Below are 25984 nucleotides of genomic sequence, written 5' to 3' on the forward strand. Positions count from 1 at the left end.
TCATTTATACTATCACGAAATGCTCATGACTGGCACTTGTTAGCTGTCTTTCATCTTTGAAGTACTGCAGTGATTTCAGGGCATATTTTACTATACATGACAGTGAATTCAGAGAATATAACACTCGTATTCAGGCCCCACAGTTGTAAAAGTTTGATGTTCAAAGTCTTTATTTTACTGTAACTTTGGCTTAAAAGTAGAAACTCAAAAAGGTTCAAACTAATTTTTTGGGCCTTTGGTTTTGGACTCTTTGGAAAGACCTCTTTCCCTTCAGTTTTGTGACACTGCAGGGTACAGCTAACAATGTTCTACAAAATGGGAAATAACTGGCTAGATGGCAGTACTGCTGAAAAGGACCTGCAATGTGATGCAGCTGCGAAAAAGGCGAATATCCTTCTGGGATACTATACTGTATTAACAGACGTGTCGTATGTAGGACTCTACTCAGCACCAGTGAGGTCTCAGATGGAGTATTATGTCCAGTTTTGAATGCCACACTTTAAGAAAGATGCAGACAATTGGAGAGAGTCCAGAGGACAGCAACAGAATGATAAAGGGTTTATTAAACAAAACATGGCCTAAGAAGAAAGCTTAAAAAAAACCCCTGCATCTACTGAGCCTTGAGAAAAGACGACTGAGGGGGGGACATAACAGTTTTCAAATATGTTATGGGCTGTTATATAGAGGATGGTGATCAATTGTTCTCCATGTCCACTGAAGGTAGGACAAGAAGTAATGGGTTTAATCTACAGCAAGGGAGATTCAGGTTAGGTAGCGTAAAAACTTTCTAACTATTAGGATAGTTAGGTACTGGAATAAGTTACTGAGGGAGGTTGTGGAATCCCCATCATTGGACATTTTAAAGAAAAGGATAGACAAACACCTGTCAGGTATGGTCTAGATAAACTTGGTCCTGCCTCAGCACGGGAGGACGGACTAGATGACTTTTTGAGATGCCTTCCAGCCATACATTTCTATGATTTTATGTTCCCTTTAACATTATGGAACATGAATTTAAAAGCCGTCTGCTCCCACATAACTCAGTGGTATACTCCTCTGTTGATGGCCTAAGCTGTAGTCATGAAAGCGACTGTCATCACAAATTCAGAATTCTGGGTAATGCGTCGCTTTGGATATCTATGCGCAGCTCTCACTGAAGGCAAGGGAAGTGTAACACTTTCATCCAAAGCCAGAGCACGGTCCATACAGTGAAATAATGATGTTATAACGCTTCCGTGAGCTAGAGGTACAATAAGCCCCATTTTCCAGATTGCCCAAGGTCGGAGAGGGAGTACTTGGTAGACTTGCTGTAGTGTAGACTGCCCTATGACTTCACTTTAGCTTCAAAGGAGAGGAGAAGCTGGGGCAAGAAAGGAGGTCCAGGGCCAAGTGGCTTGTGTTCTTTACTCTCCTGCTGGTGGTTTAAAATTTGATTCCTGCTCCCAGTTTTGCTCTTCCTGGGACTGGAATGGGCCGAACTGCCATGGAGGCATCGTACTTAGTCCCAGGATGGAAGGCAGGGAGAAGAAAAGCTCTTGTGCTACCCAATTAGCAAACCATGTAGCCAACTGAGCAACTGTGTTGACACCCTCTGTCAAACAACCCTACGCAGACCTCATTGGTTTCAGGGTGGCAATGTTAAAACCGGGAGGGGATGGGAAGTAAATGGGATATTACTTGAGGATGAAGTGGACCCCCCCCCAATGAGGAAGAAGAGATGCTTCAACCTGAAAGATTGATTAGCCCTAATGAAACAGACTGACCTGCTAGAAGGTTAAATCAAACCATTGTTTGTATTCTCCTACTTGATTCAGCTGTTTCTTTGGTAAAGCTTAGATACCCTGGTGATGAGTGCTATACAAAACCCTAAGATGGAGAGAAAGAAACAGAGTAGATCAAGAGGAAGATGTAAACTACACCAAATTTCAGACATTTAAGGGGACTCTATTACAATAAGCTCCACATCAGAAGCAGCTAAAAAGCAATTCTGACCAATAACTGGGGGAAAGACATCATTCAACAGTCTGCTCATCTCAAGGCATTATCCTAGTGTTGACAGAGGGATCCATCTCTGATCAGGATATACGGGAAATGCATCCGAGCCTTTATGAAAATAATTTCAGAGGAAGCAGCGAAGATCTACGCAGAATCATAATGCTCAGGAAGATCAGGGCACTGAGGAGCATGAAAGAGGCAATTACAGACCACAAGCACCGTGAAGACTGTAACATGACATGGCGCGAGGGGGGAGGACAACACTTCCACCACACTTTCAGAGTTAAAACAGTCACGTCAAAGAAACGACATGTCCCATTTGTAATTAGCTACGGCTTTGCTCAGTAGGCACAAGAAAGAGCATCTTGTCGCGCCATCGTGTTCTGAAGAAAATTGATTTAAACTTTTCATTACACAGAGGGCGTTCACAGGCCCTTCGCTCAGCTCTCATTCATTACAGACATGCTACTCACATAAGGAAACCGCCGTCCGAGGAAAACCGATATTGCACGTTCCCTCTTGTGAAACGGACTCCTGTCTCCACGTGGCAGTGCATGCGGCTTTCAGATCTGCCTGAGCATTCCCGACGGTCGGGAGCTGCCTCGTGAGAGACACCCTTAGCGTGACAAACCCGAGCAGCCCCTCCCTTTGCAGCACGGCCATTCTGGAGGAGGTTAATGTTTATTAACCTGATTCCCCACCACCCCCAACCTGCAGAATCATTCCAAGCATCACAAGTGAAAGCAGACAGCAGAGCTCTGCCCCGTCCTGCCATCAACAGCTGCATTGGCACAGCAGAGCTCGACTTGTGGCACCCAGGGGAGGATTTGGGCTTCACAATCTTACCTTGGTTCCGGACAATCAGGAAGGGTAAAGGAAGCCATTTGCTTCCTTGACCTGCGTTAACATCAGTACATCTGAAAGCTACATCTAGCAGGTAACTTCAACCCAGCCCTCCCCCACACAAGTCTCTGCAGCTGGAGCACCATGGGCATTGCAAGTCACGCAGCATTCGGTGACTGGGGGGGGGCTTTCAGCCTGAGGATGAGCCTGCCAGCACTTGCCCAGTTTCGTCGCTCTTTATGCCACTGGCAATGCTCAGACACCATCGTTGTTTACCGTACCTGTGAAAAGCAACAAACCAAAAAAAACCCCAACCCCAATAGCCTCGCATAATTCCTCTATGCGCTGCTGGTATACTGTATGTGCACATTGAAATACATCGCCTAGCATCCCTGAACTATTGATGGGCAGCTTTGCATGAAATACCTGCTTTCGCTCAGTGCAAGCTTAAAGCACAGAAAAGTCTTGTTCAACCCCGCTCCTGAGATCGCCCCAACACCCACGGAAAGAAGCGTGGATTGTTAAGAAAAATGCGTTTGGCTAGAAATCTCCTGGAGGCTCTCTGGAGTGAGACTGAGGCACTTCAAATAGTCAGGGTAGAGACCTGGACCTGCCTTTATCAGTAATAGTACATAGATTTACACGGCTCCCCTCACTTTAGGGTCTACATGAGCCATCCAGAAATTGGTGGGTGCAGGCTCTTTTGGAAATCTCACCTTTGTCCCCGTTCTGGGGAGCATCACCCTTGGGAGCGGCAGCAGGAGGTGGTTGTGCACTGACCGCTGGCGTGTCCATGGGCCATAGACCAAGAACCAGTGAAATGACCCATTGTAGTCTCTGGAGTAACGTCCTGCTCAGCTTCTCACGAGCTCAGCTTAGCAGTCAAGGTCCAGCCCACAAGTCACACCAGGCTGCGTGGAAACTCATAGGGGGCTCATAGCTTCTCTCTCACCTCAACAGTGTCCACAGCCCACCAGACATCATGGGATAGTGGAGCTTAAACCTTCCAGACAGAGCCAGGTACCTCAAGGAGGGTGTGTCTTTGGGCTTTCGAGTAACTTCCATGAGCAGCTGTTTTCCTGGTGCCTGCTACAACGTGTCAAGTCACAGCTCTATCTAAGGGTACGTCTACACTACCCGCCAGATCAGCGGGTAGTGATCGATCTATCGGGGATCGATTTATCGCGTCTAGTGTAGACGCGATAAAATCGATCCCTGATCGCTCTGCTGTCGACTCCGGAACTCCACCGCGGCGAGAGGCGGAAGCGGAGTCGACGGGGGAGTGGCAGCGGTCGACTCGCCGCCGTCCTCATGGCCAGATAAATCGACCTAAGATACGCCGACTTCAGCTACGCTATTCGCGTAGCTGAAGTTGCGTATCTTAGGTTGACCCCCACCCCCCAGTGTAGACCTAGCCTAAGAAGGCCAACAAATGGCACACACACCTTGGTGCATATGCAAATGATCATCAGCATACAGCACACTAGGGCACGCTGAAAGCACAAATGGAAATGGTTGCAGCCGCTTCAACCTTTATTAGGGTAACAACCTGGAGTTTTTCATCTCAATTGATCAGATACGGCATTTCAACACGTTATTGCGCTAGGATTACTATGTACTGAGCGTATTTTCCATTTCGTTATGGTAGTTAGCAGCAAGCAGCAATTTCTCTGCGGTGTCACACAAACTGACTCCAACAGCTCAGGACAAAGCACAATTACAATGTATGGGAAGATGGTTATTGAAACTAAACACAGCTACCCAGAAATCACAGTGTATTGTACCCTCAAACTCAATTGGCGCTGTTACTTAGGTGCAAATGGATATAGTATATTAGTGGGTGATGAGAGCAGCACAGGGATGGTTTGCTTGTTATCTGTTGGTTGTAATATTAATTCTGACCCGAATCCTGTGTATTTGAGTGTACAGTTTTAGGCTGTGGTTTTCAAAACTGCCTAGAGAATTTTGGGGCTCTAAAAATCTCAGCCTTAAGATTTGACTGAATGTCACTAGCAGATATTCAGTAACATCTGAGAAATAAACATGATTGTCCTTTGCGTTTACCGGTCCTTATCATTGTACTGTTCATTGAATTGGAGAGAGATTCTTACCCGGACACAAGGAAACAGCTGACAACTCACCTGTAAACCCTTTCCCCTCCTCCAAATACAAATGGATAAACACAGTATGCAAAAAGAAATACAAAAAAGAGTAAACCACAACGTTGATTTCTAAAATGCTACTGTATATCTGTCAGTTTCATTCAGACAGATCTTAAAACTGTCTCTACACTGACAGAATTCAGCTCAGGGGAGTCTGGGGGGAAAGAAAGGCATAAACATTTTATTTTTATTTTATAAAGTGCATTGTCAGAATAGCTGGTGAGGGATTTAAAAACACACAAAATCTGAAATTATTTGTGCACTGTACAACGATGTTGGCTTTAAAGCACTGCACTTCTATTGTCCTCTACATCAGAGCCACACACACACACGCACACACACACACAAACACACACACACAAAAAGGCTAAAAGAACATTGAAGTTGCAAAGGCAAGCATTCAGAAGTTAAGAAATGCCAGATTTAAGGATGCAAGTGCCACCTTAGTTTGGCCCCCTTGTGCATATGCACTAAGCCTATTTGGGGGTTAATGGCCAAGCAAAGCTGAACTCTGTCAGTTACCCAATAACTTGGGACACTGCCTCCAATCAATTGCAAAATTTCAGGGAATGTTCTAGGCACCAATGGGCACAACCCTATTGATTTTGATGCAAATTGGAACACTGGAAATCAGGGCTGCCTGCTGCTGCAGGCAGAGGAGTCCCTTGGCCACCTTCTGCTGCTGCCTTGCTTGACTTGCTGCTTGAGGACACGGTCTGTAGCCGGAACTCTAACAGAAATAGGAGAGAAGTCTTTAAACCATGATTTGAGGACTTCAGTAACTCAGCCAGAGGCTAGGGGTCTATTACAGGAGTGGGTGGGTGAGGTTCTGTGCCCCGCAATGTACATGAGGTCAGACTAGGTGATCCCTTCTGACCTACAGTCTATGAGTCTTACAGGGAAGGTTTGTAGAGGGGTGTAGGAGGGGGTGGAAGAGTGGAATGGGAGGGGGAAGCAGGGACCCGCAAGGGAATGGCGGGTGAGGACAGCAGGAATCCGGTGGTGGCTGGAAGGAGATTGGATGACCAGCTATGGAAGCAGGGACCCGGAATGCAGGGGAGGGGAACGTGGGGCCCCCAGGTTGGGGGAGAAGAAGAAGAAGGGACGTGGAGATGGGATGGGGAAAGCAAGAACTAGGGGGGAAGAAGAAGGATGAGGGAATGGGGGCCACACAGAGCCCTTGGCATGAGGCAGAGAGGGGGTTGCAGGGAGTCTCTGAAATAGAAGAGGATGGGAGGGTCGCCCACAGGTCGCTTGTGGGGGGATTAGGGGAATGCAAGGAGCACCTGGCACATGCAAAGTGTGTGACCCTCTAGTAAAAGACCAAAATCCCATATCTGAACCTACAAAAACTTTGGGGATTCACCCTGAGTTCCGTGGCTTAAACCCATCCTAGTGCTTGAGGTACGTGAAACACAGTCACAGCTGGGCATGCAAACTTTTCTTTGGTTAATATCCCCTCTGGGTTTGCAGCCCGAGTTGGCTTTGAGTGCAAACAAACCTCATAACGGCCAAATTTCATCTTGTTTCATGTGGAAAATGTGGAGTTTTTCTCTGGCTTCAGCTATAAAATCAAACACAAGGGGTCTGCTGTGAACCTCATCAAAGCCTTCACTGAACATGGGCTGACAAGTTCTGAATTTATCACACACACAAAAGCAGGCGAGTCTGTATATTTCACATTTCATAGTTATGACACTGGATGGTTAGATCTATTCATGACGAAACCTTACCAGCAGCCCCCGCCCCCCCACTAAAAATTCAGGCCCTTTCCTCTATGGCTCTCAAAGTAATTTATACAGATGGATACAAATTATTATCCCCATGTAACAGGTGAGGAAACTGAAGTGCAGAAAGATCAAGTCATCTGCCCAAGATGACCGCAAGACAGTGGCCCAGGGGATAACAGAACTCAGGGCTCCAGAGGCCCAGCCTATCAGCAGGTCCATGCTTACCCTTCCTGTTTAGTCTTGATCTAACCCAGGGGTCGGCAACCTTTCAGAAGTGGGGTGCCGGGTCTTCATTTATTCACTCTGATTTTAGGTTTCGCGTGCCAGTAATACATTGTAACGTTTTTAGAAGGTCTCTTTCTCTAAGTCTATACTATATAACTAAACTATTGTTAAATGTAAAGTAAATAAGGTTTTTAAAATGTTTAAGAAGCTTCATTTAAAATTAAATTAAAATGCAGAGCTCCCCGGACCGGTGGCCAGGACCCGGGCAGTGTGAGTGCCACTGAAAATCAGCTTGCGTGCCACCTTCGGCACGCGTGCCATAGATTGCCTACCTCTGATCTAACCTGTAAAACTATAGGGTTGCTCATCATACCTGAGCATCTCATCACAGCACAGGTGCTAGAACTAAGGGTGCTGGGGGTGCTGCTGCACCCCCTGGCTTGAAGTGGTTTCCATTATATCCAGGGTTTACAGTTTGGTTCAATGGCTCTCAGCACCCCCACTATAAATTGTTCCAGCACCTCTGCATCACAGTGCTTAATCCATTCACTACGTCATTAATAGAAATGCTGGCCCTTCCGTTAGCTCAGTCCTCCTCCTATTCTTTACCTTTGTATGACAACCAAAACAAAAGAACCCAGCTCACGGTGGGGAGCGTGAAGATCTGACAAATTCCCGATTTTCTTCCCCCACAACAGGCTGTGAACTGCTGCTGGTAAGACTGTCCCCTGCCAGGGGTCTTGATTTACATTCGCTTATTATTATTATCATTCATCTAGACAGACTGTCACTTGCACTTTGTAGTAAGCCGATACAAGTGAAGCCACCTAGTGAGTGCTTTATATTTTGTCGGAAATATAAATCACGCTTCTTGCCTCAAACCATACTGCTGGGGCTATTCTGTGTTTGCTATGTTAGAAATCAAGATGCATATTTCACTGTAGTGAGAACATACATGCTATGCAGGCAGCCAAAAACAGAGTCAAGGGGTGACTGCAGAATGCCCCTACCTGTGCCAGCAACAGACTGTACGTGCTGAAGGAGAAACACAATCATATCCTGGGAACAGGAACGGGAGAGAGAAAATGAAGCGCACACAAAAGGTGTTAGTCACATCACTTAATGCACAAGAACCTAGACAGAACAGAACAGATTGTTTCATGGCTCGAACTACGTCTCCCGCTCCGCTCCGCTCCCCATTTGAGGATTTCTGACGATGGCATGGAGAAAAGCACCCTTCCCCTTTTACGGGCATAGATACAGAGACAGGGAGATTCATATTTAAGGCCAGAAGGGACCATTAAGATCATCAAGTCTGACCTCCTGTGCAACACAGCCCAGAGAATTTCACCCAGTGATTCCTCATTCCTGAATCAAGTCCATAACTTCTGGTGGGGCTAGAGCATATCTTCTAGAAAGAGAGACACTCGATCGTAATGTCAAGACTTCAAGTGACAGAGAATCCATCACATCCTCCGGTAAGTTGTTCCAAAGCTTAATGACTCCTGCTTAAGGGCCTGATCCAATTCCCATTGAAGTCGGTGGAAAGACTCCCATTGACTTCCCTGAGAGTTGGAGGAGGACCTAAAAGAGAAAAACAACTCCGATGAAGGTTGCAGGGACGGCAATGTGTGCCTGAAACGACCCATGCTGCTAGCTGGTATTCAACCTGCTGGGAAAGAGTTCTGCTGGCTTTGCTGACTCACTGGTGCTGTTGGGTTGCTGCCCCACTCGGATAAAAGAGGGGCGAATAGCCCTCAGACAGAGAGGCAGGAAGGATGGTCCAGTGGATAGAATGCGAGCCTAGGACTTGGGAGACTGGCATTCAAGTTTCTGCTCTGCCCCAGACTCTGTCTCTCTCTCTTCAGGCAAGTCACTTACCTGCTCTGTGCCTCAGTTTCCTATCTGTACAGTGGGGATAACAGCCTGCCCTCCCTCCCAGGGGTGTTGTGAGGATAAATACAGTAGAGACTGCAAGGTGCCCAAATGCTACAGCAATGGGGACCAGATAAGTACCCCAGGGCTGCCCAGAGGATTCAGGGGGCCTGGGGCAAGGCAATTTCAGGGGCCTCTTCCATAAAAAAAAAAAAGTTGCAATACTATAGAATACTATATTCTCATGGGGGCCCCTGCAGGGCCCAGGGCCTGGGGCAAACTGCCCCACTTGACCACCCCTGGGCGGCCCTGAAGTACCCCAGATAGCTAGAGAGAGTTTGGGACAGACCACACCCTACACAGGTGAGGTAATTTACTAACAAACCACCCCCTGGAGGGCTGATGTTTTGTTATTGCGTGGTGCTCCAGTTAGAGGGCGATGGCGCCTCTCCCCCCACTTACTCAGACCCTACAGCAAAAGAGGCTAAAGAGCATTTTGTCCCATAAAACCAGATACTGTGAAACAAGAACAAACATTTGATTGGTGTCCTCTATATTAGTCATCATCGCGGTCCCGGAGTGAATGATCATTTTGTTTGGTGTCAGACATTTTTAGGCTTAAATATTTTATACCCCACTGGAGCTCGTTGAGTGACCTCTCTCTAGAGAAAAGTGAAGGGCATCCCAGCCCAAAGCTCTTGGAGCCAAAGAAAATCCATGCGGCTCAATTGACGAGCCAAAAGACCAGCTGTGCGAGACTGCCAACCTGCCTTTCGTGGGGAATTGGGCCTTCACCTTTGCAGCACAGTCAGTGACTATTAGTTCAAAAAGTCACTTGCAAGTTGGGGGGTTCTACAGGGGTGAGGCCTGGCACTCACTGGTAACACTGAGCCAACATCAAGAGCGATTGCAGAGATCTTCCAGTGCGGCGGGTGCCTTCTTACCAAATCTCAGAGTTTGAGCAGAGCTCCTAATGCCCTGCGAGGAGAACCACCAGCAATCAGCATGCATAAGGGGAGAGAGCCCTTTTCATCTGTAGATCTCACAGCGCTTCACAAAGGTGGGACTAACAAATGAGGAAACTAAGGTTCTGAGAAGTGAGATGCCTTCCCCAGATCTCATAAGTCTGTGGCAGAGCCAAAAACAGACCCCCACGGTCCGGCTCCTCAGTATGCTGCTATAATCACTGGACAGCTAATGCTATCTCCCAGATCCAGGACTGTCTAGTCCTGAGTCCTCCAGATAACAACTCCCAGACGTAACAGTGTCCTCTTACTGTTTTTTCATTTTAAAATTATACAAAGTTGCTCACAGAATCACAGAAATCAGAGGCATGTTAGGTCATGTTGGCCAGCCCCTTACCCAGTCCAATATAGGCCTGTTGCCTAAAGTGTGAACCCTGGAGTGCTTTGTCTAATTCACTAATAAATAACTCAAATGATAGGGCTTCCAACAACTACCTTGGAAGCTATTCCACGATCTAATAGCTCCTACCACTCACCAGTGCCCTTTCCATAATGTATAATTCATCGAGAAAAAACTACACCACACACACACTTTCTAGGTTCTTTTCCCCTGCTGTACATTAGCCTGAGCATGTTAAAAGAACATTTCTCGGTTCAAAATTATTGGCAAGATTTTAAAGAAAACAGATGCCTAAAGTTAGACTCCCGAGACCATAACTAGGTTCCTAAAGAAGGACCTGATTTTCGAAAGTGCTGCGCACCCAGCAGTTCCCGGTGGAGTCATGCCTCTTTACAGACCGGCTGGGAGCTTATTCTGTTTAGTTACCTCCATACAACCCCTCTGAAGTCACTGAGGTGACACAAATGTACGTGAGAGCCGGGCTGGCCAATATTCTTTAAACACTGCAACTTCAGTTTCCAGTTCATGGCCATTCTGACTTTCTGTTCTTGGGTGTCAAGGACTTTGTTCCATTTAATCAAACAGTCGGCCTGGCAAATAAGTAGAACGTTCTGCTGAGTGAAAAACATGAAGTTCGTTCGTCCAAAAGTAACATTTCTATGGAATGCCACTCCAGATTAATACATACTACATTAGGGATTCATTTTCGCTGCTGAATGGCATTGTTTGTTAAGTGGAGATGAAAGAAAACCCTGTTTAAATTGGAATTTAGCCGAGCGAACTAGTGTAACTAAACAGCAAAGAGTTTATGGACTGCACTGAAGGAAGGAACTGGTCTATAAACCACAGAAATGTGTTGGCTGCCCATAAGGGATGGATTAGTTTTGAGGGGGGGAGGAGGGGTAATCAAGGCAGCAGAATAGCAAGAAATGTCATAAGAGCATAAGCATAAAAACGGCCATACTGGGTCAGACCAAGGTCCATTCAGCCCAGTATCCTGTCTGCCAACAGTGACCAATGCCAGGTGCCCCAGAGGGAATGAACCTAACAGGTAATGATCAAGTGATCTCTCTCCTGCCATCCATCTCCACCCTCTGACAAACAGAGGCTAGGGACACCATTCCTTACCCATCCTGGCCAATAGCCATTAATGGACTTAACCTCCATGAATTTATCCAGTTCTCTTTTAAACCGTTATAGTCCTAGCCTTCACAGCCTCCTCAGGCAAGGAGTTCCACAGGTTGACTGTGCGCTGTGTGAAGAAGAACTTCCTTTTATTTGTTTTCTAAGTTTTCACTGGGTGAAATCTACCTTCCCTGCGCAGAGTCAATACAAGGTTTGTGCGCTGCTTCAATCCCTCTTAAACCAGCAGTGATGCACAAGCTTTGAATTGACGTTCTGCACAGGGAAAGTGGATGTTACCCATAACGAATAAGAAGTGGGGGGAGTAACTCTACCCTCCCACTTAAAGAAACTCATGTGGATTTGCAGCCTACATAGTGGTTTGTGGATTACACCTCCTGGGGCTTAATTCTCAAGTCCTTATTCGGGGGAACCTCTCCTGGGTGTCAATGGAAGTTTTGCCTGAGTAAGGACAGCAGGCTTTGGCTCATGGTTCCAGGATGGATCAGATAAATTGAAAGAAACAGTTGGAATCCACAGGCCAAATATAAAAACCTGTGAACCTCACAGAAATCATGTTCTGTGTATATATTCAACACGTGCAGCATATAAACCACAGGCAGAGAGCCATTCTAAGTGAGCATGCATCTTCTTCAATGAGGGGCTATTCTTGGGAAGGGCATGTGTAACGCCGACAGACCCCAGTTGGCGGCAGGTGGGATCGAACCGGGGATCTCTGGAGCTTAGTGCATGAGCCTCTACCACATGAGCTAAAAGCCAACTGCCTGTTACCAAAGGCCATAGAGCAGACTCATTTAACTCTCTCTCTAAGTGGTCTCGGTGCCACTAGATGGGACAGAACACCATACCCAGGAGGTGTGTGGGTTACACACGCAACCCACAGAACTTAAAATCCAGGTGTTAAGAGAGTCAAGCACCAACAGTGCTGTCTTCCTTCAATGCCCTGATCCTGCAAGCTGCCCCACGAAGGCACATCCCTCCCTTAATGTGCACAGGATCCCGCCCTGGTTCTGGGAACCAGCCAAGTAGCAGTTTGAAAAGATTTTATGTACATGGCTGTGGGAGGGTTGGGCAAGGATACCCAGGAGGAAATGTCTGGTCGACATTTCCCGCCCCCCATGACATTATGATGAGAAATGGCAAAGGGCCCATCTTCCCCCTGCATTCTCATTGTCAGCCACATTCCCATCGTCTGCCTAGGAATAGATTTCATTCCACAGTTGACATTCGCCTCACCCCAGCGCCGTACTGAGCACTACCAGCTGCAGCCCTTATATGAAACTCAAAACTAAAACATATAAAAAAATTCACTGTAGCTTAACACCCTCTTAAAACTCCAACTGACTGTGAACCATTTACACGGTTCCTTTACTTTTCCTACTTCACTTCATTCTGTTGGGAGTCAGTTTCACCTTTGCTGCTAATTCATTTCACTTTCTGGTTTCAGACACTTGCACAGTCCTGGCGGGGTCACAACTGGGCAGGAGAATTTTGAAATAAATTCAAAGAACCCCCAAAATACGTTTGTACTGACTTTTAAAACAATTGGAATTTGCCGTACCTCCCCACCCCATTGTCATTTGTTTTAAACAAAATCTCCAAATTGTGGAGCTGACAATAATTTGACACTGTCCCTGGGAATAGTCAAGAAAACAGAAGATGAATTCGCAACAAGGGCTTAGTAAACAAGGCAGAATGGGAAAGAGCAGCTGAAAATGTTTCCCATGGGACAGTGCAATGTTTTCAACCAGTGCAATGAGTTCTTAAGCTTGATGGGGATTTAGAAACCAAAAAAGGATTTGCCTTCCCCTGCATTCAGACAGAAAGACTGATCCAAAGCCCACTGAAGCCAATGGTAGCCTTTTCACCTGCTTCAATGGGCTTTGCATCAGGCCCATGAAGTTGTGTGTGTTTGCCTTACAATGTTTCAAAGAGAGATAAGGTGTATGAGGTAATATTTTTTATCGGACCAACTTCTTTTGGTGAAAGAGAAAGCTTTTGAGCTCCACAGAACTCTTCTTCAGCCACTGCGGCTGATCTGAGTCCCAGACGTACTCCTGGGGGAATTCTGCGCCACTATGTGTGCACAGAATTCATGTCCCGTGCAGATTTCTTGGCTTCCCCGCAGAAAAATGACTTTCTGACAGGGAAGCTGCAAGAGCAGTCATGCACCACTCCCTTGCTGTGCAGGTACATCGTTTCAGGCACCCACAGCAGCCGGCAGAGAAGTACATCACCGCAGGGTTGGGGACACCCCAACCAGTGGCCTGTACTCCCCACTGCCATGCTGGAGCCTCTGCATTTATTTATAGACAAATAAAACTTGCAAATTTAAAAAATAATATGCGCAGAATTTAAACATTTTTGGCGCAGAATGCCCTCAGGAGTACAGACTCTTCCTCTCTCATGTGCTATAGGCAGCCAGTGAACATTATCACAGCCCCACCATGACAGGTCTGACTCAAACACTGACCCAGTTTTCTCTGTCCTGTACCCTCATCCTTCTCTTCCTATCATCACCTACAGCCATAGCTGAGTGGGCAGACTACAAAAGCAATTTCCCATTGTAATTATCCACCGTGTTTCAGAAGAGAGCCATTGTGAGACCAGTGACAGCCCCCCGGATTTCTAGAACACTCCGCAGAGTTCAATAAGCGTGTGTGGAACCATCTCTCTCTGAGAAGTGCCAGCATTTCTGGACAGTTCCAGAACCAACTGGCCAAGGCAGGCCTAGGCCACCATCAAATGAGAACCACCCAGCTACAACATGGCAAGTAGGTAATTAGCCTCTTCGCATCTCTGCTGAAATTGCCAAGGAGCATTTCCTGCACCGTGGACACCAGCGGACTGTGACCACTCAACTCATTTGCAATAGGAGATGAAACAGCTTGCAAATAACACCGCTCAGTCCCTTGCAGTGAACTGAAGGGAGCCAGCCTGATTCTCACTGACTCTCTTCTTGCACTCGGGGTGGGGGGCCAAAGGGAGCTTTTAGCCACTTTTGCACTCCCTGGTTTCTAGGGCTGTGTGTGAAGGCCTAAGGGCTGCTCTAACTTACACCCTGCTCCCCATGTCCCCTAGAAAGCAGAAAATAACTAGTGCAGAGCACTCAGGCCAGGCCCCTGCAGCGTCCCTAATCCACCTCCCCACCGTGCTGGGGGCTAAGGCTAGCACAGCTCCCTGATGCCAGCCCACCACCAGCCAGGCTTCTGCGCAGACTGTTTCTGCCCACCATAAGGCCTTTTCATGGTGCAACTAACAGGGCCCTGGTGTAGCTGAGAATCAGGCTGGGAAGGTACAGTTTGGGAAGCAGGCTGTTCTGGTTTTGCCCGGCCGGCCCTCTGGGGGAGCTGTAGCCAAGTGGGTTTTCACTCCTGATGCGCAGCGAAGACGGCAGCCAGTCAGACTGGTTGTCCCATTGTAAAGCTTCACTCCAGGTGCCCGCCCCAGAGCGCAACAGTCCCGTCGGCCAGTAGGTCAGACAGGGTCCATTCAACAAAGAACAGCTAAAATAAAGGGGAATAGGAGTCAGGACTCCTGGGTTCTATTCCTGGTGGTTTTATCTTGGACCAGTCACTTAATTTCTCTGAGCCTCATTTTACCTAGCTGTGAAATGGGAATAATATTATTTATGTACCTAGGGATTTCCAAAACTCTCATCACCCTAGGATCCTGGCTACCTCCCGGGCCTGTTGTGGGTCTTAATTCATGTGCTTCAAGATGTTGGGATGGAAGGGGCTACCAGAATGCCATGTGCCATTCAATGCATCTACTGCAGCCGTCTTTGAAAGGGAGGCAAATAGGCTTTGTACATCTCCCAGGCTACAGAAAGGTTCCCAACCCAGAGAACCTCCTTTCATGACTTAAGTCTGCACTAGCAAGCCAGAGGGATGCCCCGGCCTCAGGTGACGTATGGATGTCCCTTCATGTCAGCACCCGAGACTGAAACAGGTCTGTGTTAAAGAAAAGGATCTTTTCACAGAGGTACTGACCACTCCACAAAAAACATGACTGTACCTCACAATAGGCCCAATCCAGCTCCCACTGAATTAGTGGCAAAACTTAAGTGGAGGCAGGACTGGGCCGCGAGGGAATAGGATTGACTAATTTTGAGATAATCAGTCCAGGCATTTGTAACCAGGGGCGGCTGCAGGCACCAGCACACCAAGCGGCGGGTACGCCAAAGGCGCGGGACCGGCGGACCGCCCGCAGGCGCGCTGCTGAAAGCCGCCTGACTGCCGTGCTTGGGGCGGCAAAATACATAGAGCCGCCCCTGTTTGTAACTCACCCATTACTGCGGTATTCTGGATGCATCTTAATCCTCTAGCTAGGCCAGTGTTTTAATTACAGTGAGAGATTAAACTAACACCCAGAGAGAGCTGATTTTAGCACGTTTCCAGCTCCTTCCCCTACAACGGACGCCCCGCTATTCGGGATTGCAGGGATCAGTTACACTCCTCCTGGCCCTCCCAACGCATCTAACCAGCTGTAGTGTAAACAAAATCACAGTCACAGCCGACAGGCACAGTCATGGGCCCAGATAAATGATACCATTTGATGAAGCCATGCTGCCAATCACAATGTACGTGTTACCCAGGCAGTTATGAGTCAGAGCATTAACAGGCGCATCCCTGACAGGCAGGACATAGGAACGCACCATTATCATAAAGATACAGCATTCTAATTAAGGAAGTACTTTCCAGTAACATTAGCTACAGCCCATTAGCATCCCACAAAGGCATCCGCCGCCTGTATGGTTCCCATAATTAGTGGGGAAACAGAGAAAAAAACCAAAATATACATTAACTGTCATGAATCGTCATGTAGGAAACTAAAAGCAAGCTTCCCGTATCTGAAACATGTGCTCAGACCCCTCCCCCTCTGATTAAAAGAAGGGATCTTTTAGGAGCTCCCAGTATCTGCAAATCAGATGGTAGCAGCAGCAGGTGATGTCTGGCTCTGTATTTACACCTTTCGAATTTGGACTTCATTTGCCAGATATTATACAGAATTCATCCCCAGAGAGAGAGAGGACGAATGAACATTAGACAGGCTGCAGCCTGAAAATTTTACAAGACTAATATTGCAAGGGGTGAGGGGAGAGGGAAAGAAAAAGGAAAATCCATCACATTTTAGGCAGTAGAAGTAGTTTTATTGTCTCCAGACAGTGACTACATCACTCAGAAATGGCAGTGAAAGGCAGGAACAGGTTCAAGCCAGCAAGTTCATCCTAATGAGTTAAGTTGACACATGGATCTCATCCTAGCAGGTGACGTATTTTACTCGGCAGACCTTTAAGGAAGGGTATTTTTCACACTTTCTTTTTTGCAGCGTGCATACCCATGCAGGGCTCTCAGAGGGAAGTCTTGCTTTATGGCACCACAAGGACAGGTGCAGACGGTACATGACATCCACAGAGCAGATAAAACTTTCTGTTTATAAACCTCCCATTTTGGTGCCGTTGCTTTAATGACAGCTAACCTGAAGAATTCATCCGTTTCACAGTATACAATACTGCCCACCTACTACTGGTCTGTTTCTGATCTCACGTCAGTGCAAGTTGGGAGTAACTCAACTGTAATCAATTAATAACGATGGCATAAAGCAGGTGTCAGAGGAGAATCAGGCCCTATGTCTCTTGTAACTCAGATATCACCGTGACAGTCCACTTCGGAAAAAGCTAGTAAGATACTCAGGCAGATGGATAAAATGCAGCCTATGAAGCATTGTCTATGGGGAGATGGAAAAGGGGTCCACAAGAAATAGCCGATATAAGCAACATATACGTATGGGTTCTAATTTTCGTGTTTATGTTTCTCAAGTTTCGGAGTTTTATTTTTAAATGAGTCAAAAGCCATTTACCGGTCTCAACTAATGAATGATCCAGCCTTCTCAGGAGATTTCAGTCCCTGGATGATGTCGATATGGTGACAATACCTGATCTCATGGTTATTTTGGCTTCATAAATGACACACACACCCCAAAGTCCGACAGGGCTATAAAAAAAACCCAGCTACAAATACTGAGACACTTGGTTTCCGGCAGAACCCAACCGCACAGCTCTGTGATGTCTGAATATACCCTCTCTAGGGAGTGAATCCACTGTCCAAAGGGTACCCTGGAGTGGCTCCTCTGTGGAGCAGCTGCCCTACCAGGGGCAGGTAAACCAGCTGTGGGGTTAGAGAGAGAGAGCTCCAACTGCAGCCCAAAACACAGCACGGCTTGCAGGAAGCCAAATGTCAGCCTCGTCCCAAAGCGGGGGAAGTGATGGATAAATGGATTTAACAGCCATGGGGGCAACACCTTCCAGAATCAAGTCAGGACATGCTCCAGTTTGCAGCTCCGCCGGAGTGCTGCTGAGGAAAAACCTGCAGGTCAGTGGTGTCATGTTGCCTGCAGTCTCTCTAGTATAGATAATCTGGCCTCAACGGCTCAGGAAATATAGTAATATTGGGACCCCCGATATCTGGGTATTGCCCCTTGGCTTTAACTTCCTGACTCCCTTTCTCTGCCAGAGGCTTTCGAGATCTCATTCCCCTCCTTTTCCTAGATATTCAAGCAGAACATGGAAAAGGGGCATTTTCTAGTGGTGTGATCAGGTGAATGGACTCCGAGAACTCCCTAGGGTTCTAGTCTGAGCTCTGACCCTGACGTGCTGTGACACCTTAGAAAAGTCACCTTCTCCATGCCTCAGTTTCCCCCATCTGGAATATCGGTATAGCACCTACCTGCCTGAGAGGGTGTCATAATGACTAATTCGTGAAAAGCATTTTATGTCTTCACCACCATTAGAGAGGCCGTGTTGCCTAGTGGACGGAGCACTGGACTGGTCCTGCAGGGACATGGGCCCTACTCCTGGCTCTGCCACTGACGGGCTGGGTGATTTTGGGGAAGTCGCATCATTTCAGTTCCCACATCGGCAAAACAGACTAATCATACTGACCTCCTTTATATAGCGCTTTGGGATTTATGGAGAAGAGCTCTATATCAGAGGGAGGTGTTATTGTTAATAATAATAATATATGGAGATATACCGATCTCATAGAACTGGAAGAGACCCTGAAAGGTCATCAAGTCCAGCCCCCTGCCTTCACTAGTATGACCAAGTACTGATTTTGCCCCAGATGGCCCCCTCAAGGATTGAACTCACAACCCTGGGTTTAGCAGGCCAATGCTCAAACCACTGAGTACCCCCGCTCCCCTGCACTGATAGCAATGGTTTATACTGTACACGGTCAGTTTTGAACACTGTTGGGCCACAAACCATCCCTGCTCCCTCCACTCGCTGTTGGTAGTAAGATGCTTCCCATCCCCGGGTTTCCCTCCACATCCCAGATATGTTGGGTGGTCCATTCCCAGTACCATAGATGACAACGTGGAAAACGGTCCTCTGAATAGCTCCTCTGGGAAAGAGACATCACAACAGCAGAGAGAGAAAAAACTAAAAATCAGACACTCATTCCAAGGGATGCTTGCTCGTGGCAGGAACAAATGGATCCTTTCATTGCTCCATTTGTGCAGTAGATACACTGAATCAGTCGACTCCGGGGACGACAGTCCTTTACTTTCATACTGCTGTCAAAACAGGCAGTTTGTTTGCTAATTGCTGTGACAGAGCCAGGGTGCGTTTTTGTAAATAATTGATATGTTATTGACTTGCCATTGGAACACAAGGAGAACACGCACAGCACAACGAAGCCTTCTCCCATGCTTTTTCCTTCAACAAACAATGGTCCCTGTGGCTCTGCCTGCACTATGAGTGAATCCACTGGCGTCACCATCACAGTTCTAGGCCTAGTTCTAGGTTTACCTTGGAAAACATGGAGAGGACTCTTTACTCTTGGTCAAGAGCCAGGGCCGCTGAAGCAGGTTATACAGTAACCCCCACAGTGGTAGAATGCAGTACTCAGAACAAAAGGCAATCCCACCCTGGGTCAGGATACTAACCTAGAACAGTGCTAGCAACAATTGTGTTTAAGCCAAAGACAGACCCAACACCATTCTACTGTATTACGATCTGGACCTCTGTCACACCAAAGACCGGGGGTTACTGGGTTTCAAGGGCTGATTCTGCCCATGGGTGATAAGGGAGAGATTCGAATTTGGAGATGGATTCCAAACCTGAATCCCCTAAAGTTTGGGATTTTCAGCTCCAGTTTGTGTTTCGGGGTCATCTAGTTTAAACATTGCTGGTAAAGCCATTTCGATGGCAGCATGAACAGGGCATCAGGAGATTAAGATTTCATAAATAAAAATAAATAATTTCCTGACGAGGGCCTTTCCTAATTGTCAAGCCCATTAATAATGGAGGATGCAACTTCTCCCCAAAGGAATCTTGTATCACCACACATTGCAAAAAGGACTGAGGAGCAGAGAAAAACATGCCAGTGGCTTTGCTGAGAAAGAGAGAGGGGAGTTTTACAAAGCCCAGAATCACACGATTATTGGCCATTTTGGGCTCTGCAAACGAAGACCAGAAGGGGAGAAGAAAAGCAGCAGAACCGGATGCAGTGTGAAAAGCACAAAGAACAGGAAAACAAACTAGCTATTCCTACAGGCCCGCGTGTTTTATTTAGGGTTCAACTTCATCTCAGCATACAGAGTCTATGCAAAGCTCCCCTCCAACTCTGTGAGAGACCAAAAGGACTTCTGCTCATTACTCCACTATGACAAAGTTCATTAACCTGCAAAAAGATTTATGCAAATACAGGTTCTCAAGACCCATTTCTGTGTCGTTTGGAGCCAACTGCTAATTAAGTTGAAGTGCAGCAAAGTGAAGAATTGTAGGATTGTGGATGGCGGCAGCCAGGAAATAGAGTCCATAAATTCAATGTCAGAGAGTTATTGGGACCAGCTAGTCTGAGTAGCGAGGGAGAGAGGAAAACTGCCCCTCAGTGCTTTATTGTTTTAATAATGAAATCCTCTATAGGAGCGCACAGCCCTAACCAGCTCAGAGCACATTACTGTACACACAGGTATATTTAATAATTAAGCACCTTGGAGCCCCTAAGGAGGAAGTCAATGTATGCAGAAGCGTATGGATCACTTCATCCAGCTGTGCAACACTACAGCGGTTTAACAGCACACTCCAGCTCAGGATGGAGAGAAAAGAGAATCGTTCGACCCAATCAAAGCACAGGGGGAATCTACCTGAGCTGTAGGACAGAAGGGCTCACGCCACCACTCTAATGCGAAGGGCCAGGTATTCTTTAATTATTACAGCCAGGATAGCCCTCGTTTGTCAGGTTTTAGCTGTGTGATAGGGTGTACAGGATACGGACCTCATCCCAGTACTGCCTCAAGTACATGGCCATAACTGGACTTACGTTATGGATGAATCTCAGCTCTTTGCCATTATGATTATCAAAAACCTCAACTATTTCTCGCTTCTTCCAAAGGAGAAAGTAGAGTCTTACGACAGGGCTCCGAGCTAAAGTCAGTTAGGTCTCTGGGGGGGAAAAACACACACGCAGAGAGAGAACTGATCATTAAAGAGAGAGAATGGCACAAAATGGACCTTTTAAAATCTGTTTTACAGAGTTTCTTAAGACTCTTCAGCCCTGAAGAGTTCCCCACTGCCACAGCAGTACAGTTTTAATTACATCCTAATAGGATGGCAAGGGGTGGTCATTTCCTCCTCTAATTGGAAAAAAAATTAGGATATACCAACAACCGTGCTCCCCATTTACCACGTTGCACCATGTGCTGAGAACACCCAGTGGGATGTGACCTGCAGTAAACAACTCGATCGGGTGCTCCTGCCCTGCTCTTTTATTAAAACCAGCAGAGCAGATCTCCGAGCACGAGGTGCGCAAATGTGCCACGGTTTTGCTTATCTAATAGCTAATACAAATCAGTCCAATTTTTTAATTACACGCTGTGCTTAAAAATCCTAGAACAACAGTCGTGTGAAACGGCAGGTATTCTACTTCCCAATCTGAGCCATTGCTAAAGCATTTGTCGCTGAACTACCTAGCGACAATGTTAGTGGTTAAGGCAGAAGGACAAATCTCAGGAGAGACATGGGTTCTAATGCTGATTCTCTGCCACTGATGTGCTATCTGGCTGTGGGTAAGTCATTTAATCTCTCTGTGCCTGCTTCCCCTCCCACCCTTTGTCTGTCTTGTGTATTTCAATCAGAAGCTTTTTTGGAACAGGGACTGTCTCTTACTATGTGTTTGTACTGCACCTGTTACAACAGGGACATGCTCACACTGGGGGCCCCAAGTTGATATCATATAACGCTGATTATAACTCTGACTCCTGTAGCTACTGTCACCTTCCCTTTCTTTACAAAATAAAAACAAACACGCATAAAACATAACACCGAGACAAAGAACGGAACATTGCCAATCAATAACACACACCCCTGGCAAACAGCTAGGATGGAGGCGAGGCAAACATCTGTTGCATGACAGGATTATTTAGCCCAGAGGTAGGCAACCTATGACACGTGTGCCAAAGGCGGCACGCAAGCTGATTTTCAGTGGCACTCACGCTGCCCGGGTCCTGGCCACCAGTCCGGGGGGCTCTACATTTTAATTTAATTTTAAATGAAGCTTCTTAAACATTTTTAAAACCTTATTTACTTTACATACAACAATAGTTTAGTTCTATAGTATAGACTTAGAAAAAGAGACCTTCTAAAAACGTTAAAATGTATGACTGGCACGCAAAACCTTACATTAGAGTGAATAAATGAAGACTCGGCACCCCACTTCTGAAAGGTTGCCGACCCCTGATTTAGCCTTTTATTGGAACTGCTTTTTGCAGTCACTGCGAAGCACACTGCAGCTCAGCAGAAGTTCACCCCCTCAGCAGGGCTAGAACTCAGATCACCCTGCTGCAGAAGAGCAGGACTCAGAGAGAATTTGTTAGCTGCTCTGTGGGGTTCGAAAGCTGGTCTCTTTCACCAACCAAAGTTGGTCCAATAAAAGACATTACCTCACCCACCCTCTCTAAGGCTACATCTACACTACAGGGGGGAGTCGATTTAAGATACGCAAATTCAGCTACGTGAATAGCGTAGGTGAATTCGACGTATCTCAGCTGACTTACCCCGCTGTAGGGACGGCGGCAAAATCGACCTCTGCGGCTTCCCGTCGACGGCGCTTACTCCCACCTCCGCTGGTGGAGTAAGAGCGTCGATTCGGGGGGGGACGCGATAAATCGATCCCCGAGAGGTCGATTTCTACCCGCCGATTCAGGCGGGTAGTGTAGACCCAGCCTAAGATCTTGAGACCAACACAGCTACAACCTCAATGCAAAGAGCCAGTAATGTGGACATCGTGTCATTAGTCAGTCATTAGCAGTGATTAGCAATCAGTCAAGGGGACAGCGCTGCACACAGGTGTGGTGTTCGGCAAGGCCTATGATACAGAATTAGTAATAGCAGGAGATTCCACGGCTGAATCCTGTACCACTCAACCTCCGCTACTTGGCGTACGCAGCATGAAAGCAATGCTCTGTGTGCCGTGCAAGGAAGAGCTGTGCCATTTATGTCAGCACCCATCAGTATCACAAAAATATGGGACTTGTCGTACCAGAGAAGGCCAGTGTCCCTGCTAGGCCAGGGGCCTGTCAGAGGAAGGCGCTCCCAGAGTTACGGAGCTCGCTGCACCTCTGTCCCCTTTCTTGTCTCTGCGTGTGCACCACCCGCCTCAGGCCTTTGCCTCTCCTGGGCAGAACTCCACAGTTCTCCCCCTCTCAGAGTGGGCCTCGGGCTAGAGCACTCTGGGTATCAACCGTGCTGACCCTGCTGATCTGACTGAGTTCAGACACCTGCATTTCTCCCCTGTGACCAGCGGTATCCAGTGACAAAATGGCCTTCTTACAACCAAGCGAGTGCTTGTTTTCACAGGAGCAACAAAACATTCAGAGAGGATTTTTCAAACCACAAACAGTCGGCACACGCAGCTATCTTCCCTACAGGCTTACCGTCCCCTGTGTAGAAGTCTGGTCCCTCCAAACAACTCCTCCCCTCTTGAGAGAATCCTTTTAAACCAGACAGAGTTCCCCTGCACTTTCCCGCACTTCGTCCCTGCTGTACGTTGGCGGGAGCTAAGAGGCTGAACCTTCAAAGCTCATCATTGGGGTATCGGCTCTCAGAGGCCCTTAGGAGCTTCCTGAGGAGTGGCTTATCTTGTGCCACTGTTCCCTTTCCTGCTTGTTTTTCCTGACAACCTCGCTATTAAACGAAACCACTATATTAATAGACTGTATCCATGAATTGTTACCAAGCCGCTCCACTCCAACACAGGCACAAGAAACCCCATCATGCAGTAATCAGTGATACCCCACCAGCTGGGATCCTCTAAATACAGGAGATTACATGATGGATCGAGGGATGTCGAGGCATGGCAGACTTCCCCGTGAATCTCTCAGAATGGCCATTTCCAGCGTGGAGGAGGATGACTTATTGCTTTTTTCCAAGCCGGAGAAAGAGGAGATGAATAGGAGAAGTAGCTTCCCTCCTCCACATGAGCGAGCGAAAGGGAAAAGCAGAGAACCCAATTCCCTTGCTAACAAACCTATCGGGCACTCAATACATGATGGGCTGGTGCCATCCCCTGCCCCGTTGATGCCTGGAGGCTTATATTAATGATTCGGCCTGTGAAAAAAGGCCTCTAAACTAGCTCAAATGTTTCCAAGGTGTAGCGCCATCCTCAGGAATTAAATGAGTTTATATTAGAAGTTGAACCTTTTCCTGGCAGGTGGCTGCAGCAGGGGTTCTGCCCTACCTAGAAAAATGGGAGCATAAAGTCAGAGTAAAACACATTTACCTTCATCCTCATGCTCGGCACCATTCTCCATTGTCGACAGAATGGCACGGCTCTTGTAGCTAGCTGCTCCAGTGCCTCAAGCTATTCAGCGCACGTCCCAGCAGGGGGCACCAAAGGAGCAGCAGCAACAGCGGGATTTCAGGGAGCAGCCAGCCAACCGCAGCACTCCCTGAGCAATGCCCCCGCCTACCTGCACACTCAAGCTAGAGCTGCCACAGGGTGGCTCCAGTGGAAGAACCGCTGAAGCAGACCTTAGTGCTGAGCTGACTGGTAGGGCTTTTAATTGTGTCAGGAGATGGCAATACCTGAACCTGCGCCCTTGGAAAAGAAAGAAACAAGCCACCGACGGCCTGGAGACAGCACGCACTTGACACTGACCTTACCGGAGACGCCGCATCAGCCATGCTGGGCAGACTGGATTGCTGTCAATGCTGCCTTAGCCACATGCTTCTAGGCTGCAGAGTTCTGGGACACGCCCAGAGCAGGGACGCTGGTTTTTTTGAGGAGTTTGGGGGGAAGGGTTAAGATGGTTCATTTTAATCAGATGTTTTCCTCCCCTTCCCCTGGGCTGTTTTTAATCCCACAATTCCCTTTATGCAGATCATCACAAAGCCAGGATGTCTCACAACAACACAGCCGCTGCGCTTGTACGTTAACTGCCAGAGCTGAAAGTCTAGCCTGGACAAATTGGTGTTGTCTCTGATCATCCCATTACACCATAGACTCTGATGGGGAATACAACAGTTGTCAGCTAAGGATTTATCCATCTGTGGAAGTTTCATGCAGCCTTCCCTGACAACGAGCACAAAACGGACAAGGGGGAAGGGCTAGAGATTTAGAAAGGGAGAGGGTTGCATCCTCATATGCAAACACTGATTTAATAAGAGTGAGATTCATCGAGAGTTAAGCATCCAATTCCCATTGGACTTTCACTACGAGTTGGGTACTTAAGTCCCTGTGTTGTTTTTGAAAATCCCATCCTAAAGCCCTTCTTGCTAGATCCCCAGTGCAGTCGATTAATTCAGATATATTACACCAACTGGCCTGGCAGATTTAAGCCCCAGGAGGTCTGTCTAGCGTTGCAAAGATGAATTCACACATCAGCATCATAGCAATTAAGGCTGCATCCCCCCAAGTCCCTGCATAACGTGAACCAGGTCTGTGACTAGGTATGCTGGAGGAGCTCTGGGGTAAGCATAATCCTCATCATGCTAATAAGGCCCTTATTTCTATGCTCCCCACATAGGTCTCACTCCTATTACTAGGCAAGAGCAAGCTAGTGGCCAGCACACTCCTCAGCGCAGGGTCGGGTTCCCATGAGCTCACCTGTTCCTCCCTTTTTACCCCGTGTTTACAAGTGCAACACTCCACATCTGTGCCGTGCAGAATCAAGCCCCTAGTCCATAACCAAAGAGAATTGTCGTCATCTGCAAGGGAGATAACTGGGCAGCGTCCTGCAGAGCCCACCGACCGTCCGTATTAAAGCATCGCATTTCATAGAATATCAGGGTTGGAAGGGACCTCAGGAGGTCATCTAGTCCAACCCGCAGAAGTTAAAGCTACCCAGGAGCATAGGAGGCCTAACACCTGTGCCTAAAGGGACGGGGTGAGTCAACGCACACATACTGTGGCACAGACAGATTAGTGTTGCCGGGAGCAGCTGAGACGATGAATACATTTGATTCTGGGGAAACAATCTCTGCTCCCTGCTTACTTCCAGCTACCATCCCACAAACGCCAATCACCGTGGCAGACGCGATTTCCTTCCATTCCGACCTTAAAGTGACACCAACGCATCTGGAAGCACCCGGCGGGAGGGCGGGAGGAAATGTCAAACAAACAACCCGCACGGCTTTCAGAAGCT

At 47.4% G+C, this 25984-nt stretch overlaps 1 protein-coding gene and 1 long non-coding RNA gene across 2 annotated transcripts in view; both read right to left on the reverse strand.

Moving 5' to 3' along the window:
* LRRC75A (leucine rich repeat containing 75A) overlaps positions 1 to 25984 on the reverse strand; it is a 181918-nt gene that overhangs the window by 44304 nt on the left and 111630 nt on the right. The window lies entirely within an intron of this gene.
* Positions 5162 to 7121, reverse strand: LOC135976623 (uncharacterized). The gene is made up of 2 exons (XR_010593917.1): positions 6502 to 7121; positions 5162 to 5730 (listed from the first exon to the last, which is right to left on the reverse strand). It is a non-coding gene; the product is annotated as an uncharacterized LOC135976623 (long non-coding RNA).

This window comes from Chrysemys picta, chromosome 19, assembly GCF_011386835.1.
Source record: "Chrysemys picta bellii isolate R12L10 chromosome 19, ASM1138683v2, whole genome shotgun sequence".
Taxonomy (NCBI): Eukaryota; Metazoa; Chordata; order Testudines; family Emydidae; genus Chrysemys; species Chrysemys picta.